The sequence below is a fragment of the Martes martes genome (assembly GCF_963455335.1).
Source record: "Martes martes genome assembly, chromosome: 7".
Classification (NCBI taxonomy): Eukaryota; Metazoa; Chordata; class Mammalia; order Carnivora; family Mustelidae; genus Martes; species Martes martes.
This window is the reverse complement of record NC_137894.1, coordinates 57,370,731-57,385,663: the sequence shown is the minus strand read 5'-3', so window position 1 is coordinate 57,385,663 and position 14,933 is coordinate 57,370,731.

Genomic DNA, 14,933 nt, shown 5'->3' with positions numbered 1-14,933 from the left:
CACGACCTGAGGCAGATGCTCAACTGACTGAGCCACCCAGGTGTCCCAAAACTTTTGATTTTTTAAAAGAATCCTACAATCTAGACTTTAGATGGCATCTCCAGGATTTTAAATTTTTTTTTTTTTTTTTAAATTTATTTATTTGTTAGAGAGAGAGCGAGCGAGCACAGGCAGACAGAGTGGTAGGCAGAGGCAGAGGGAGAAGCAGGCTCCCTGCGGAGCAAGGAGCCCGATGTGGAACTCGATCCCAGGACGCTGGGATCATGACCTGAGCCGAAGGCAGCTGCTTAACCAACTGAGCCACCCAGGCGTCCCCATCTCCAGGATTTTAAATATTTACAACAAAGGTGAATTTTTAAACACCATAAGAGAAACAAAAATGCAACTGTGAATTAAGCCTATGAGCCATTACTTTGTTATGTCTGATCTATGATAAATGGAAAAATTCCTCCAGACTCATTCTTGCTTGTACCCCAAGTCATTCCTTGGCTCTAGAGCTTACGGCTGTCGAACTCTTTGACTTTTGTTAACATGTAGTTGTCCCATATGCTCTCTTCTCAGGATCTAGCTTCTTGCTATTCCAAAGGTAAATTAGCCAATCTAATGAACTTATTCATTCTATTGGCAATTTTTCCTGGGGTCTTTCCTTCCTTCTCTGCTTAGATGTTTATTTTATGAACAAAGTTATAGGGATAAGATGCTTAGCAGTTCTTGTTTAAAGTTGGGGATTTAAACATGAGAAAGGATCACAAGTCCCTGGCAGGTCAGAGGGGGATATTTACATACAATGGCAAGTGGCACCTTGTGCTATCTCCCAAATCATAAGTGGTAGCAAGCTGCCAGCCTCTAGGACCATGTCTGAAAACCTTTTGGACGTGTGTCATTGTACTCATTGGTTGTCATTGTTGTCAGTGTCAGGTAAGGACTGCCTTACAGAGGACCATTAACAAACTTAATTCTCCCTTTCTAAAGTTGAGAGTGTTTTTTGGTGTTGACAGGTAGCTGTGTTTTTAAAATTTTTTTTCTATACACCAGGTAATTGGTTCCATTTGGCATCTTCGATGTTGCCAAAGCAGAGTTCAGCATACTTAATGAGATTCCCCTGAGCTTTTGAAACATTTAAATGAAACATTTAGATTCCACAAGAGGAGGCAGCTGGTGAGTCTTGGTCAAGGCAGAGAGCATATTTTTGGGTTTAGAAGTCAAAAACAGATTTTGGTCTTCTCTGCCCATTGGCCTGGAAGGCACCCACACTGAACCTGTCTTTCATTCAGTGACACAAATGAAATGTCTCCTGCTCCCATCTTCTTTGACTTTAGCAGCACTTACAAGAACCCAGTGAAGAGACTTAGATAACTAGTTGACCAGCTCTCCCCAGGCCACCCCAGCTCCCTCTCAGAAATAATAAGCTTCTGCGCCAGGATTGCACACACATCCAGCAGCCCAGCGTGAATCATTCTTCCCCGCCCCATCAGTAAAGATTGAATCAGAGAGTTGAAAAAACCAAACCAATGGTTTGGTTCCATTCGTTTCCTCTGGGAAGCAGGGTGGAGATGAAGATTAGGACAAACTATTGGAGATGCTTATTTGCAGAATTAATATATAGTCGCTTAGACAAGTGATGTCTTGACCACAGTGAATATAGCTTTGTCATTAATGAGAGGAAAATGGACTGTTTTCATTTCATTTTGGGGCAATTTTTTTGAGGCTAGCACCACCATGTGGATAAAGTAGATAAAGCTTGCATAACAGGCCAGCCTTATGCCTCTAAAAATTTGATTTTGGTATCTTGCCTGTTCTTTGCCTTTCTTCATTTCTTTGTTTCTTTCTTGAAGTGTAGTACATACAATGTTGTATTAGTTTCAGGTGCACAAGAATGATTCAACATTTATATTACGAAGTGATCACTATGCTAAATCTACCTACCAGCTCTTGCCCATTTCTTACATCTTTTCTGAGTCTTCATAGAGTAGAATAGTTATAAAAATATTTTTTTTGTAGCTGTGTCCTACTCTGCTGGGTTTTTAAGGATCTTGTGGTTCTACAAAATGACTTAACTACAGCCAGGAAGATGACAGTGGAAGATCCATAGAGTGGCTCTGTATTGGGCAGAGGTAAATTAGAGACCTCATTTTCGATTAGCTACTGGGCTTTCAAGTGGAAGTTTCTGATTTGGACTCTGAGAAACACCAGAGCCATTCCTGAAGCAATTTTCTGCTCTGTGTTGCTTAAGAGATACAGGCTGAATCAGAGGAAAGGAAGAGAAATAAAATCTGGTTGTAGGATGTAAAAGAATTTTACCAAACCACAAGGTTTGCTTCCTGTGGGGTGGGAAAGTGAGGTGGAGTTTTTTCCCACTTTTGGAAAGAAGAGAGTCATGTAGAGATTCTCCATTGACTGTGGCTTTGAGTCTTAACAACATCGTGGAGGAGTGGTTGGCAAAGATAAGAGACAGAAGTTTAGTTCCATAGTGTTTACTTCCATGCTTCCTTTCCTGTGTAGCTGGCATCAAGATCCCTGGTGAGGGGCAAGTCTTGCTTCTCCTTGAGGTACTGGTTGGTTCTTCATTTCTAAATTGACTAGGGTGTTAGGAGTAGGCTGTCATAGGTGGAGGTTGGGAGAGCTGTTGCTTATAAAGATTTAGCACTGTTTAGCACCTAATAGATCACTTTTCTAGCCTTATTCTTTCTTTTGCATTGTCCCCTGACCTCGAAAGGAGAAAATATTACCAGCACTTAGAAGATGAAGCTGTGGTTGTAGAAATTGGAGGAGTCAAAAACAAATCAGGGTGTGCTAACATTTCCTCTCTTTGATGAGCTACTAAAGTGATAGGAAAATGTATAGAACAGTCCTTGCCACCTACCACTTACTGTTGCCTTTATACATCCCTTTATACCCTCTTCCCATAATCAGCCTGGCTCCTACAGCTCTGGATATTTATGTGTCTGGGATTTCAGATTAGAAGAGCTTCTTGTGGTTGAATATGGGCTGATGATGTCAATCTGGAAGGAGTTTCTAGGGTTGAGTTGTGGAAATCTCCTTTGTAGAAGGCCTTTTATCAAACTTAAGTGCCACAGGAAAGTAGGTGGGCTAGCTGATCTGTGAAACGCAGATTTTGGATTAGATTAGAATTAGAGCAGAGATAAAAGAAAAAAGAAAAGTAGAGAAAAACAATGAAACCAAAAGTTAGTTCTTCAAAAAGGTCGACAAAATTGACAAACCTTTAGCTAAATAACCAAAAAAAAAAAAAAAAAAAAAAAGAACTAAATAACTAAAATCAGAAATGAAAGAGCGGGCATTACCACTGATGCTACAGAAATAAAAATTATAAGAGAGTACTATGAACAGTTGTATGGCAACAAATTGGTAGCCTAGATGAAATGGACAAATCCTAGAAACACAAAAATCTGCCAAATCCAGATCGTGAAGAAGAAACCTATGTAAGCAGACTGAATCAGTAATTAAGAATCTCCAAACAAAGAAAAGCCCTTGACTTGATGGCTCCACTAGTTAGTTTAACACACATGTAAGGAAGCACTAATGTTATTCTTTATCAAATTTTTCCAAAAAATTAAAGAGGAGGGAATGCTGTCTAATTCATGTTATGAGGCCAATATTTCCCAGATGATAAAGCCAGACAAAGATAATACAAGAAAAGAAAGCTATAGATCAAGTTCCTTTATGAACATTGACGTAAAAATTCTCAAGAAAATATTGGAAAATCTGGGGTGCCTGGGCGGCTCAGTCCTTCAGCATCTGCCTTCAGCTTAAATCATAGTCCCAGGGTCCTGGGATCGAGCCCCACATCGGGCTCCCTACTCACTGGGAAGCTTTCTTCTCCCTCTCCTACTCCCCCTGCTTGTGTTCCCTCCTCTCTTACTGTGTCTCTCTCTGTCAAATAAAGAAATAAAATCTTAAAAAAAAAAAAGAAAAGAAAATACTGGCAAATCAAATTTAGCAGCATAGTAAAAGAATTATGCACCATGACCAAATGGAACTTCCTGGAATGCAAACGTGATTCAACATATGAAAATTGACCAACATAATACAATACATTAAGAGAATGAAGGAAGAGCCACATAGTCATCTCGACTGATACAGAAAAAAACATTTGACAAAATTCAGCATCCTGTCATAGTGCAACATTCAAAAAACTAGGAATAGAAGGAAACTACAAAATTGAAAGCCATGTATGAAAAACCTACAACAAACATCATACTGTGAGGTAAAAGAATGAAGGTTTTTCTCTGAAAATCAGAAATGAGACAAGAATGTGGCTTTTACCATTTCCGTTCAATATAGTACTGAAAATTTTAGCCAGAGCAATTTGACATGAAAAGAAATAAAATATATCAAATGGGAAAGGAAGAAGTAAAATTATCTCTGTTCACAGATTATATGATCTTATATATAGAAAACTCTAAAGATAACACACACACACACTCCTTTTAGAACTAATAAATTTAGCAAAATAACAGGATACAAAATCAACACACAATAATCAGTTGCATTTCTAGACATTAAAAGGGACAGTTTGGAAGGAAAGTTAAGAAGCCATTTACAATAGCTTCAAAATGCTTCAAATCAGTTTAACAAAGGAGGTGAAAGACTTACACAATGAAAACTACAGAACATTGCTGAAAGAAATTAAAGGAGATGTAAATCAGTGGGAAGGTATCTGGTATTCATGAATCGAAAGACTTAATTTTATTAAGATTCCAGTGTTACCCAAAGGGAGCTACAACTTCAATGCAATCCCTACCAAAATCCCAATGATTTTTTTTTTCCCCAGAAATACAAAAACCCATCCTAAAATTCATATGAATTCTCAAGGAACAATGGCTAGGCTGAAACAATCTTGAAAAAGAACAAAGTTGAAGTTCTCAGACTTCTTGATGTAAACCTTACTGCAAAGCTATGGTAATCAAAACGGTGTGGTACTGGCATATGGACCAATGGATCTAATGGAGAGCCCAGAAATAAATCCTTGCACATACACTCAAATAATTTTCAACAAAGGTATCGAGACCATTCAATGGGAAAATTTCAGTCTTTTCAACAAATGGTGCTGAGAAAACTGGATATCCACATGCAAAAGAATGAAGTTAGACCTTTACTTAACATGATGTACAAAAATTAACTCAAAATGGATGAAAGACCTAAACGTAAGAGTTAAAACTATAAAACTTTTAGAAGAAAATATAGTAGAAAACTTTCACAACATTGGATTTGCAATGATTTCTTAGATATGCAAATATACCAAATGCATAGGAAACATAAAAACCAAATTGGACTTCATGAAAATTAAAAAAAAATTGTACATCAAAGACACTATTAACAGTATTAACAAACACTATTAACAAAGACACTATTAATAGAATTAATAGAATAGAAAAAATATTTGTTATGTTTGTCCGTCCAATATCTATTAAAGAACTAATATCCAGAATATAGAGAATTCGTAAAACTCAACAGAAAATTGAAGTCTGATTCAAAAATGGGCAAAAGACTTGAATAGGTGTTTTCCCAAAGAAGATTCATAAATGGCCAATAAGCACATGCAAAGATGCTCAACATAGCTAATTTTTAGGGAAATGCATATTGAAATAAAACAAAAAAAATTGCAATGATTAGGATGGCTAGTATATAAAAATACAGAAAATGAGAGTTGGGAAGGATGTGAAGAAATTGGAACCCTTGTACACTCTTGGTGGGAATCTAAAATGGTACAATGGCTGTGGAAAACATTATGGCATTTCCTTAAAATTAAAAATAGAATTACTATATGATCCAGCAATTTCACTTCTGGGTGTATATCCAAAAGAATTGAAAGCAGGGTCTTGAAAAGATTTGTACACCCATGTTCATAGCAGCATTATTCACCATAGCTAAAATGTGGACGTGAACCAAGTATCCATTGACAGACAGATTAGCAAAATGTGGTGTATGCATACAAAAGAATATTTTTAGCCTTACAAAGGAAGGTATTTTGACAAATGGTATAATACAGATGAACTTTGAGAGCATTATGCTAAATGAAATAAGCCAGTCACAAAAAGACATGATTCCAGTTATATGAGGTAACCTAAATGTTTTATTTTTGATAACTGAGTTTCTGTCATTCTCTGAGTTCTGCCATCTAATACTAGTTATCTGTATAAATTGAGGCAAATCACTTAACTTCTCCAGGACTCAATTGTCTTGGTTGCTTTTTCTAGCCCTCAAACTACAAATTTTGGAAGCTGAAGAATTAAAAAGGCACATTACTTTTTACTGATTGGATCTTTGGTTAGAAAAGGCTCTAACCAACACATGTTCTTGCTACAGAGAATATAGTAAAATTTTGTTTAAGTTTGGGAAGATTAATATGAACTAGTGAGAAACTGAGTTTCAGGATGTATTTTATTTTATTTATTTTCTTAAGAAATTAAAAAAAAAAATCTCTACACCCAGTATGGGGCTCAAACTTAGCAGCCCCAAGATCAATAGTCAAATGCTTTATCAGCTGAGTCAGCCAGGTGCCTCTCAGGACATATTTTAAATAAATGCAGTCTCAAAAACAATTTGATTTTGGAGGGGAGATCATAGGGTAGCTGGATTGAGGCCATGTTTCAATTAATAGATAAGAATGAGCAAGTCAGGGGCACCTTCAGCTCAGGTCATGATCCCAGGGTCCTGGGATCACGCCCTGTATCTGGCTGTCTGCTCAGTGGGGAGCCTGCTTCCTCCTCTCTCTCTGCCTGCCTCTCTGCCTACTTGTGATCTTTATCTGTCAAATAAATAAATAAAATCTTTAAAAAATAAAAAAGAATGAGCAAGTCAAAACTTCAGCTAGTACACATCTGAATGAACATAGATTCTAATTTAAGGATACCCAAGGTAATATGGGTTATTATTCTGCCTTGAAATTCATGTTTTCGTGAGTCTTTGTGATGTCTGTAAAAGTGAAAAAGTCAACCTACTTGATTATTTTCTTAAAAATAGAATGAAAAGGAATTTTTTAAATTTCTAAAAAATATTTCTTTATTCTGGTAGAGGACAGCATTTTGTATATGTATCCACAGAATTCTAAAAAAATTTTAGTATATTGCTAGAACTCCTATAGAAGCTTACAAACATTATGTGCTTTGGATGAAAGAAGATAGGAAAAAAATATACAACTTTGGTTCATTTGCATTTTATATATATACATACATACCACATTTTCTTGATCCATTCATTTGTCAATGAATATTTAGGTTGTTTCTGTATCTTGGCTATTGTAAATAATGCTGCAGTGATCATTGGGAGTTCAGATATCTATTTCAAATGGTGATTTTATTTCCTTGGCTATATACCCAGAAGTAGGATTGCTGGATCATATGGTAGTTCCAATTTTTGTTTGTTTGTTTGTTTTTAGAGAATCTCCATACTGTTTTCCATGGTGGCTATATCAGTTTATATTCCCATCAATAGTGTAGAAATGTTCCATTTTCTCTACATTCTGACCATTATTAATCTTTTAATTTTTTGATAAAGCCATCTAGTAAGTATGAGGTGATAACTTACTGTGGTTTTGATTTTCATTTCCCTGATTATAATTGATGCTGAGCGTCTTTTTATATACCTGTTGGTCATTTGTATGTCTTCTTTGGAGGAGAGTCTATTCAGGTCCTTTACCATTTTTAAATTGGGTTATTTGTACTTTTTGTTATTGAGTTGTAAGTATTCCTTATATATTTTGGATATTAACCTCTTGTCAGATATACTGTTTATAAAAATTTTCCTATTCTGAATGTTGCCTTTTCAATTTTTAAAAATATATTTTATTTTTTGAAGATTATTTATTTATTTTGAGAGAAAGAGACAGAGATAGCAAGAGAGCATGAGCAAGGAGGAGAGGGAGAAACAGGCTACCCGCTGAGGACCCTGGGATTATGACCTGAGCTGAAGGTAGACGCTTAACCAACTGAGCCACCCAGCCATCTCTAACGGTTGCCTCTTGAAAAGATAAAGTTGACAAACCTTTAGCTAGACTAAGAAAAGAAAAGACTCAAATATTAACAGAAAAGAAAGAGAGGACATTACAACTGACACCATAGAAACACAAAAGATGTTAAGAAACTACTATAAACAATTACATGCCAATAAATTGGATAATAGAAAAAATGGATAAATTCCTAGAAATACACAATATACTAAGACTAAGTCATGAAGAAATAGAAAATCTGAACAGACTAATAAGGAAGGAAGTTGAATCAATAATCAAAACTCTCCCAACAAAGAAATGAGCAGGACCTGATGACTTCACTGGTGAATTCTACCAGGCATTTAAAGAAGAATTTATACCAGTCCATCTTCCAAAAAATTGAAGAGGGGTGAACACTACAACTCATTTTATAAGACCAGCATTACTGTGATACAAAAGCCAGACAAGGACACTATAAAAAACAAAACAAAACAAAATTAGAGGCCAAATCCCTGGTGAACATAGATGCAAAAATCTTTGACAAAATACTAGCGGACCAAATTCAACAAGACTTTAAAAGGATCATACACTATGATCAACTGGGATTTACCCAGGGTTTCAGGTTTGTTTCAATGTATGAAAATCAGTAAATGTGAGACACCACATTAGCAAAATGAAAGATAAAAACCATATTATCATCTCAATAAATGCAGAAAAAGCATTGACAAAATTCAACATTCATTCATGATTAAAAAAACTCTCAGCTAAGTGGGTACAGAAGGAATATATGTCAATATAATAAAGGCCATGTATGACAAACCCACAGCTAACATTATACACAGTGGTGATGAGCCGAAAGCTTTTCTAAGATTATGAACAAGACAAACATGCCCACTTTTACTACTTTTATTCACCATAGTACTGAAAGTCTTTGCCAGAACAATTAGGCAGGAAAAAGAAATGAAGGAATCCAAATCAGAAAGGCTTAAGTAACATTTTCTGTGTTTGCAGAGGATATGATCTTTTTTTTTTTTTTTAAAGATTTTATTTATTTATTTGACAGAGAGAGATCACAAGTAGGCAGAGAGGCAGGCAGAGAGAGTGAGAGTGAAGCAGGCTCCCTGCTGAGCAGAGAGCCCGATGCGGGGCTCGATCCCAGGACCCTGAGATCATGACCTGAGCCGAAGGCAGCGGCTTAAACCACTGAGCCACCCAGGTGCCCCGAGGATATGATCTTAAAGAGAGAAAACTCTAAAGACTCCATCGAAAAACATGTCAAAACTATTAAATTCAGTAAAATAGCAGTATACAAAGTCAATATACAAAAATCAGTTGTGTTTTTATGCACTAACAATGAATTATTGAGAAAAGAAATTAAGATAATGATCCAATTTGTAATAGCATCAAAAAATAAAATACTTTGGAATAAATTTAACCAAGGCGGTGAAAGATCTATATACTGACAACTATAAAACACCAGTGAAAGAAACTGAAAAAGACACAAATAAATGGAAATATATCCTGTGTTTATGGTTTGGAATAATTAATATTCAAAACAGTCTACAGATTCAGTGCATTTGCTATCAAAATTCCAGTGGCATTTTTCACAGAAACAGAAAAAGCAATCCTCAAATTTGCTTGGAACCTCATAGGATACCAAATAGCTCAAACAAACTTGATTAGGAACAACAAAGCTGAAGGCATCACACTTCCTGATTTCAAGCTATATTATTATAAGCTATATTACTGCAGCTTTGGCTGTAGTGGTCAGAACTGCATGGTATTGACATAAAAGCAGACATACAGATCAGTGGAGTAGAAAGAGAACCCAGAATTGATCCCGTACATATATGGGCAACTGATTTTCAGCAAAGATCCCAAGACTGCACAATGGAGAAAGGATAATCTCTTCAAAACATGGTGTTGGAAAACGATATCTATGGGAAAAACAATGAAATTGGATCCCTATTTTATACTATATATTAAAAAACCCCAACAACTCAAAATGGATAAACTAAAAAGACTCAACTCTAAGACCTGAAACCATAAAACTTCTAGAAGAATACATAGGGAAAGAACTCCTTGACATTGGGCTCTTTGGAGAGAACTAAGAGGAAAGAAGAGATGGAGAAGTTTCTTCCATAATCCAGACACCACCAGGAGCCATCCGCTGGCACTAGCTAAGATTGCCTTTCCTGCCATCTTCCATAGTCCATGTAGTACTGTTTTTTTGTTCTTTTCCGAGGATTTCTGCAAATCTTTTCTACATACTTTTCCATTCTGTAACTTATGGCTATTTCTTTTTTTAAATAAAGATTTTATTTGTTTATTAGAGACAGCGTGCAGAGAGGGAGAAGCAGACTCCCTGCTGAATAGAGAGCCTGATGCAGGGCTTGAACCCTCATGACCCAAGCCGAAGGCAGATACTTAACCGAGTGAGCCACCCAAGTGGCCCTTTATGGCTGTTTCTAAAGCTCTGATCCAGCATTGACTCAAACTTGAGTCAAACATAATTGCTTTTCTCTCCAAATCACTTGTAAGAGTCCACAAAAGGCAACTTGCAGAGGCAAATATCTACAACGATGTGTGGTAAATTTTAATCATGACTGAAGTAAGCATGTGGGAGCATACATTGCAGGGCCAGTTAGGAAATCATCTAAAATTGGATATTAGCTTTTCTGGTTTCCTGAAAGTTTCATGCCCATTTCCATGAACTTGGAGTTTTGGGTATCTTCATGTTATTCAGCTTTCTCTCCTTCTTCTTCCAGATGTGACAAAAATTCCTTGTATTTTATTATTATAAAGAGCATTTCAGCTCTAGCACTTATCACTCCCCCACAAGTCACACTTTGCATAACTGAAGATCTATTAAAGTGCTCTGCTAAAAAAAGGTTCATGTATTTCAAGTGTTATCCTTTCTTTTCTCCACTTCTTTATTAATTTTTATAGGAGCATGGGGAGAAATATGGAGGCTTATTTCCCCAGAGTTAAGAATTATGACTTTACCTTAGAAGACAGAAGGGTACAGTTGGTTTTGTTTTTAAATAACAATTGCAACAGAATCTCCATTATGTTAGTGTCCCCCTCTAAAGAGTTGGGAAATGCTAGTTTATTAGAAGGGCCACTGAAGGAAGACACAAGAGGCTAGGTTCTTATCCTGGTTCTGTCATTAACTAGTTGTGTGATTTAGGGGAGAGTACCCCACTGGGCCTGAAAGAGCAGTCTCTAAATTCCCTGCCAATTCTATGAATCTCTGAGTTGTCTGAGAGTCTCCCTGGTGTCTAATTCTTCTGTAATTGCAACCATGGTTGGGATTTCCCCCCTGACAGGTGGGTGAACATCCCACCACTCTGGACCCTGCCCCACCCCTGGCTAGCTGTCTGGGTCAATGTTTGCTGTCAGAAACAATTGAATTTTTATAGGTTAACCTTGGAACCAGATGCAGGGAAAGGTTCTGATTTTTTCAACTCCGAACTTTAGTTGTTATATTTGCTCTCAGAACTGGCTTCCTTTTTTGTATACCTGGCATAATGTCTACCTTGGAAAATTGTGTTTAATAATGCAAGTGAAACACGTAGTAAAGTGCCTGACATATAATATGCCCTAAGTAAATGGAATTAATTATTTTTAAAGATTTTTATCTATTTATTTAGAGAGAGAAAGAGAGCATACAAAGGAGTGGGAGGAGCAGAGGGAGAGAGAGAGAGAATTTCAGGCAGACGCCACACTGAGCTCACGACCCTGAGATTATGATCTAAACCAAAATCAGGAGTCGGTTGCTCAACTGATTGAGCCACCCAGGTGCCCCAGTAAGTGGAACTGATGATCATTAACATCATATCTGTTACAAAGGGGCCGGGCGAGTGTCTTGGCACTTTCTGGGTTTGCTGATACATCTTAGTGTGTACTCTGGTTACTATACAGATTGACTCCCAAACTTTGGTTTTGCTAAGTGGTAAATATAATCTGAGTGGGAGAGCTGAATGGCTCTCAGCACCTTTTTTTTTTTTTTTTAAGGTTGTTTGAAGGAAGAGGAAGGCAGATTGAAGAGTTGGGAAGGGGAAGATTTTGAAAAGGGAAAATAAGCATGACCAAAGGGGAATTTGATTCAGTTTCTGAAGAGTGGTGAGCAACAGGCATCCTTTACCTCTGTCTCCATGAATTTTTTTTTTAAATGAAGTATAATTAACATACAATGTTATAGTTGTTTCAGATGTCCAGTATACTGATTCAACATTTCTGTACATTACTCAGTGCTCATTACAAGTGTGCCCTTAATGTCCTTTATTTCACCCATCCATGAATCTAAAATTTGTGTTTTTATAACACTCCTAGAAGTAGCACTGTGGAGTGAGATCTACTTTGGGGATTTATCGAAGTGTGGAATCCTGCTTCATGGATCTTCATGAATCTGCCTCTTCACAGGCAGAAATTATGTAAGGAAATCCCTTCACTCAAGACAAACATTCTGAAGATTTTAGGCAGATTACAATTGTAGGTAGTGCTTCAGCTCTTGGGATCGGGTAGTATATCTGTGCTGCTGATGTTCAAACATGGCTGGCTATGGCCTATGAACCTGTGAAAAATGGGACAGATTTGCCTTATCCTGGATCTTCCTCTGTCTGGTCTCATCCATACTTTCCCTTTGCAAAAAGAGGACTTTTGAGATCCTGCATACCGTGGAACAGTGCCCTCTGCTGTTCCTGGGGGAACTGTGCAGGTGCGGTGAAATCGTGAGGAAATAGCTCTCTGTTGCAGAGCCAAAGCAAGCCACTCTGTTTTCCGCAAGGATTTGGACAGCTGTTGCACCTAGAGCCAGTCTTTGCTGTAAATACTCAGCAGGAGAAGGAACAGCAGCTTTCCTCCCCTGTACTTGTTTCTAGGCAGGCCCCCGACCCCACATTACATATGAATGCCCCCTTCCCATTTTCACTTCAAACACGGAAGAGTTTCTATTAGTTTTGCTCTTTAATAGAAAGAAAACAGTGATTTTAGCCATTGAACCTTGCCTTCGAAAGAACCTGCTTTCCAGTATTATAAAATAAATAAGTCGATACCACTTTAAGAAAGCATAGTTGATTGCTCTGATGAAATAAAGGCATATACCATATAAACTAGCAGTTCATGGTAAAAAGTTTATAACAGTAGGGGATCAACATATTTTTCTTTATTTTTTCTTCCTCCTTCCCTTTTCTCCTCCTCCCTTCCTCCCTTCCCTCCTCCCTCCTTTCTAATAAAGTTGTCGAAAATACCACAGAATCTCCTACAGTAAAGATATTACATGATGAAAACTGTTTTGCTGAATTTCTCTACCTTCTGAGAACAATTCTTTTTTTTTGGCTGACCTCTGAGCAGACATTTGTGCTGTGAATCCTCTCAGCTACTATCTTCTGGGTATAATGGCAAACAGCAGTCAACATTTACTTTTACTTAAACAACAAACAGGGAAATTCTGTGGACTTCAAGCTGGCGTTAGGGGTTTATGCCCTCTATAGTAACTTTTGAGCTGTTTTCTCAGCATTATTCCACTTGGCTACAGCAAAGAAAATTCAGTGAACAATGAAATCTATATGAAAAAAAAGTTTAAAAAATTTTTGTTAAGATAAATGACTCTGAAACCACAATGTGGGAGTGTACTGGTCTTTTTTTTTTTCTTCATGATTCTGAGTTTCAAATTCATGAATTTAGAAGGTATGGATTTCTTGCTTTATCATGTGGTAGGACACTGGTAAATGGGAGCTGGCCCAACCTTATCTTTCCCTTCTGCCAAGAATGAAATCCAGGTTAACGTGGTATAGGTCATCCAGCGGGAAGAAACTGCTAGCTTCCACTGGATCCCAAAATTCCATTGCCATTCACTGTAGGAATAAGTGGTGCATGCAGTGTAGGTCTTTATTGACATGGTGGAAGGTAACTCCATTTACGGTGGTAGGTAAATAACTCAGAGTTGTTTGTACTGTCAGATTACAAGTGTTTTGTATTTTACTGTAATAATTGCCAGGAGAAAGGTTTTTTTGTTTTGTTTTGTTTTCTGAAGCCTGGGATTAAGAAGTAATTTATGATTCTAGGTAACTTGTCAAGAAAGAGAGTTGCTCAATTTTAAAACATCCATCTAGGGTAGAAGATGCTTTAGGTCTTTTGGTAGAGAATGGCTTTGCTGACACATGGTTTATTTAGTGCTTGGCCTGTCATTCTTCCTCTCAGGCTAGCATAATCCTTGGATCTGATGGTACCTTCTATTGGGCATAGGCATGGGGAATTAATTCCTCCTTTTTTTTTTTTTTTTTCTATTGTGGGACTCATCATGTATGCACGTGACTTACCTTTTTGTTCTTTTTACCTTCTTTATCTTTATATCCCCAACACTATACAGCAGTAGGGATTTAATTTTTCTTCGTTTTCTCTTTTCTCTTACTTTCCCTCTGCTCTCAAATCTTGAGCAGTATGAACCCATCATTTTGAGAACAATTATTTTGGAATGTAGATGTATAGAGATGTTGCCCAAACAGACCAGTTAAGACCAAGTTAGAACACCTCTTTGTCTCTTTTCTTCTTATCTGCCTCCCTAGGAGAATGGATGTATGATTCATGGATTCATGCTTGACCAATCAGAGTACTCCCATTTCTTTGGCTGCAAGGAGTGTCGGGCAGGGGTAGGCACTTGGCCCCAGCTAAGGCAGTTTCTCTGAAGTTTTCTCCTGGAACTGTTGAAAAGACTGATTTTGCCAAGGCTGCTAATCTTGTACTATGGGACTTAGGCTTTTGGCAGTGTCTTGCCACTAAAAGGAGAATGCCAATTCAAAGAGAGAGTGGTGAAACCCCTTTAATCTTGCTTTGAGACTTCTGGATCCAGCCATGCTGGGAACCTCAGATTTTTAGTTGCACTAGGCAATATACCAACCCCCGCTTTTTTTTTTTTTCTATGAATTTATAAATTAGTTTAAGTTCAGGTCATTTGTAACCAAATAATTCTAATGTAAGTAGT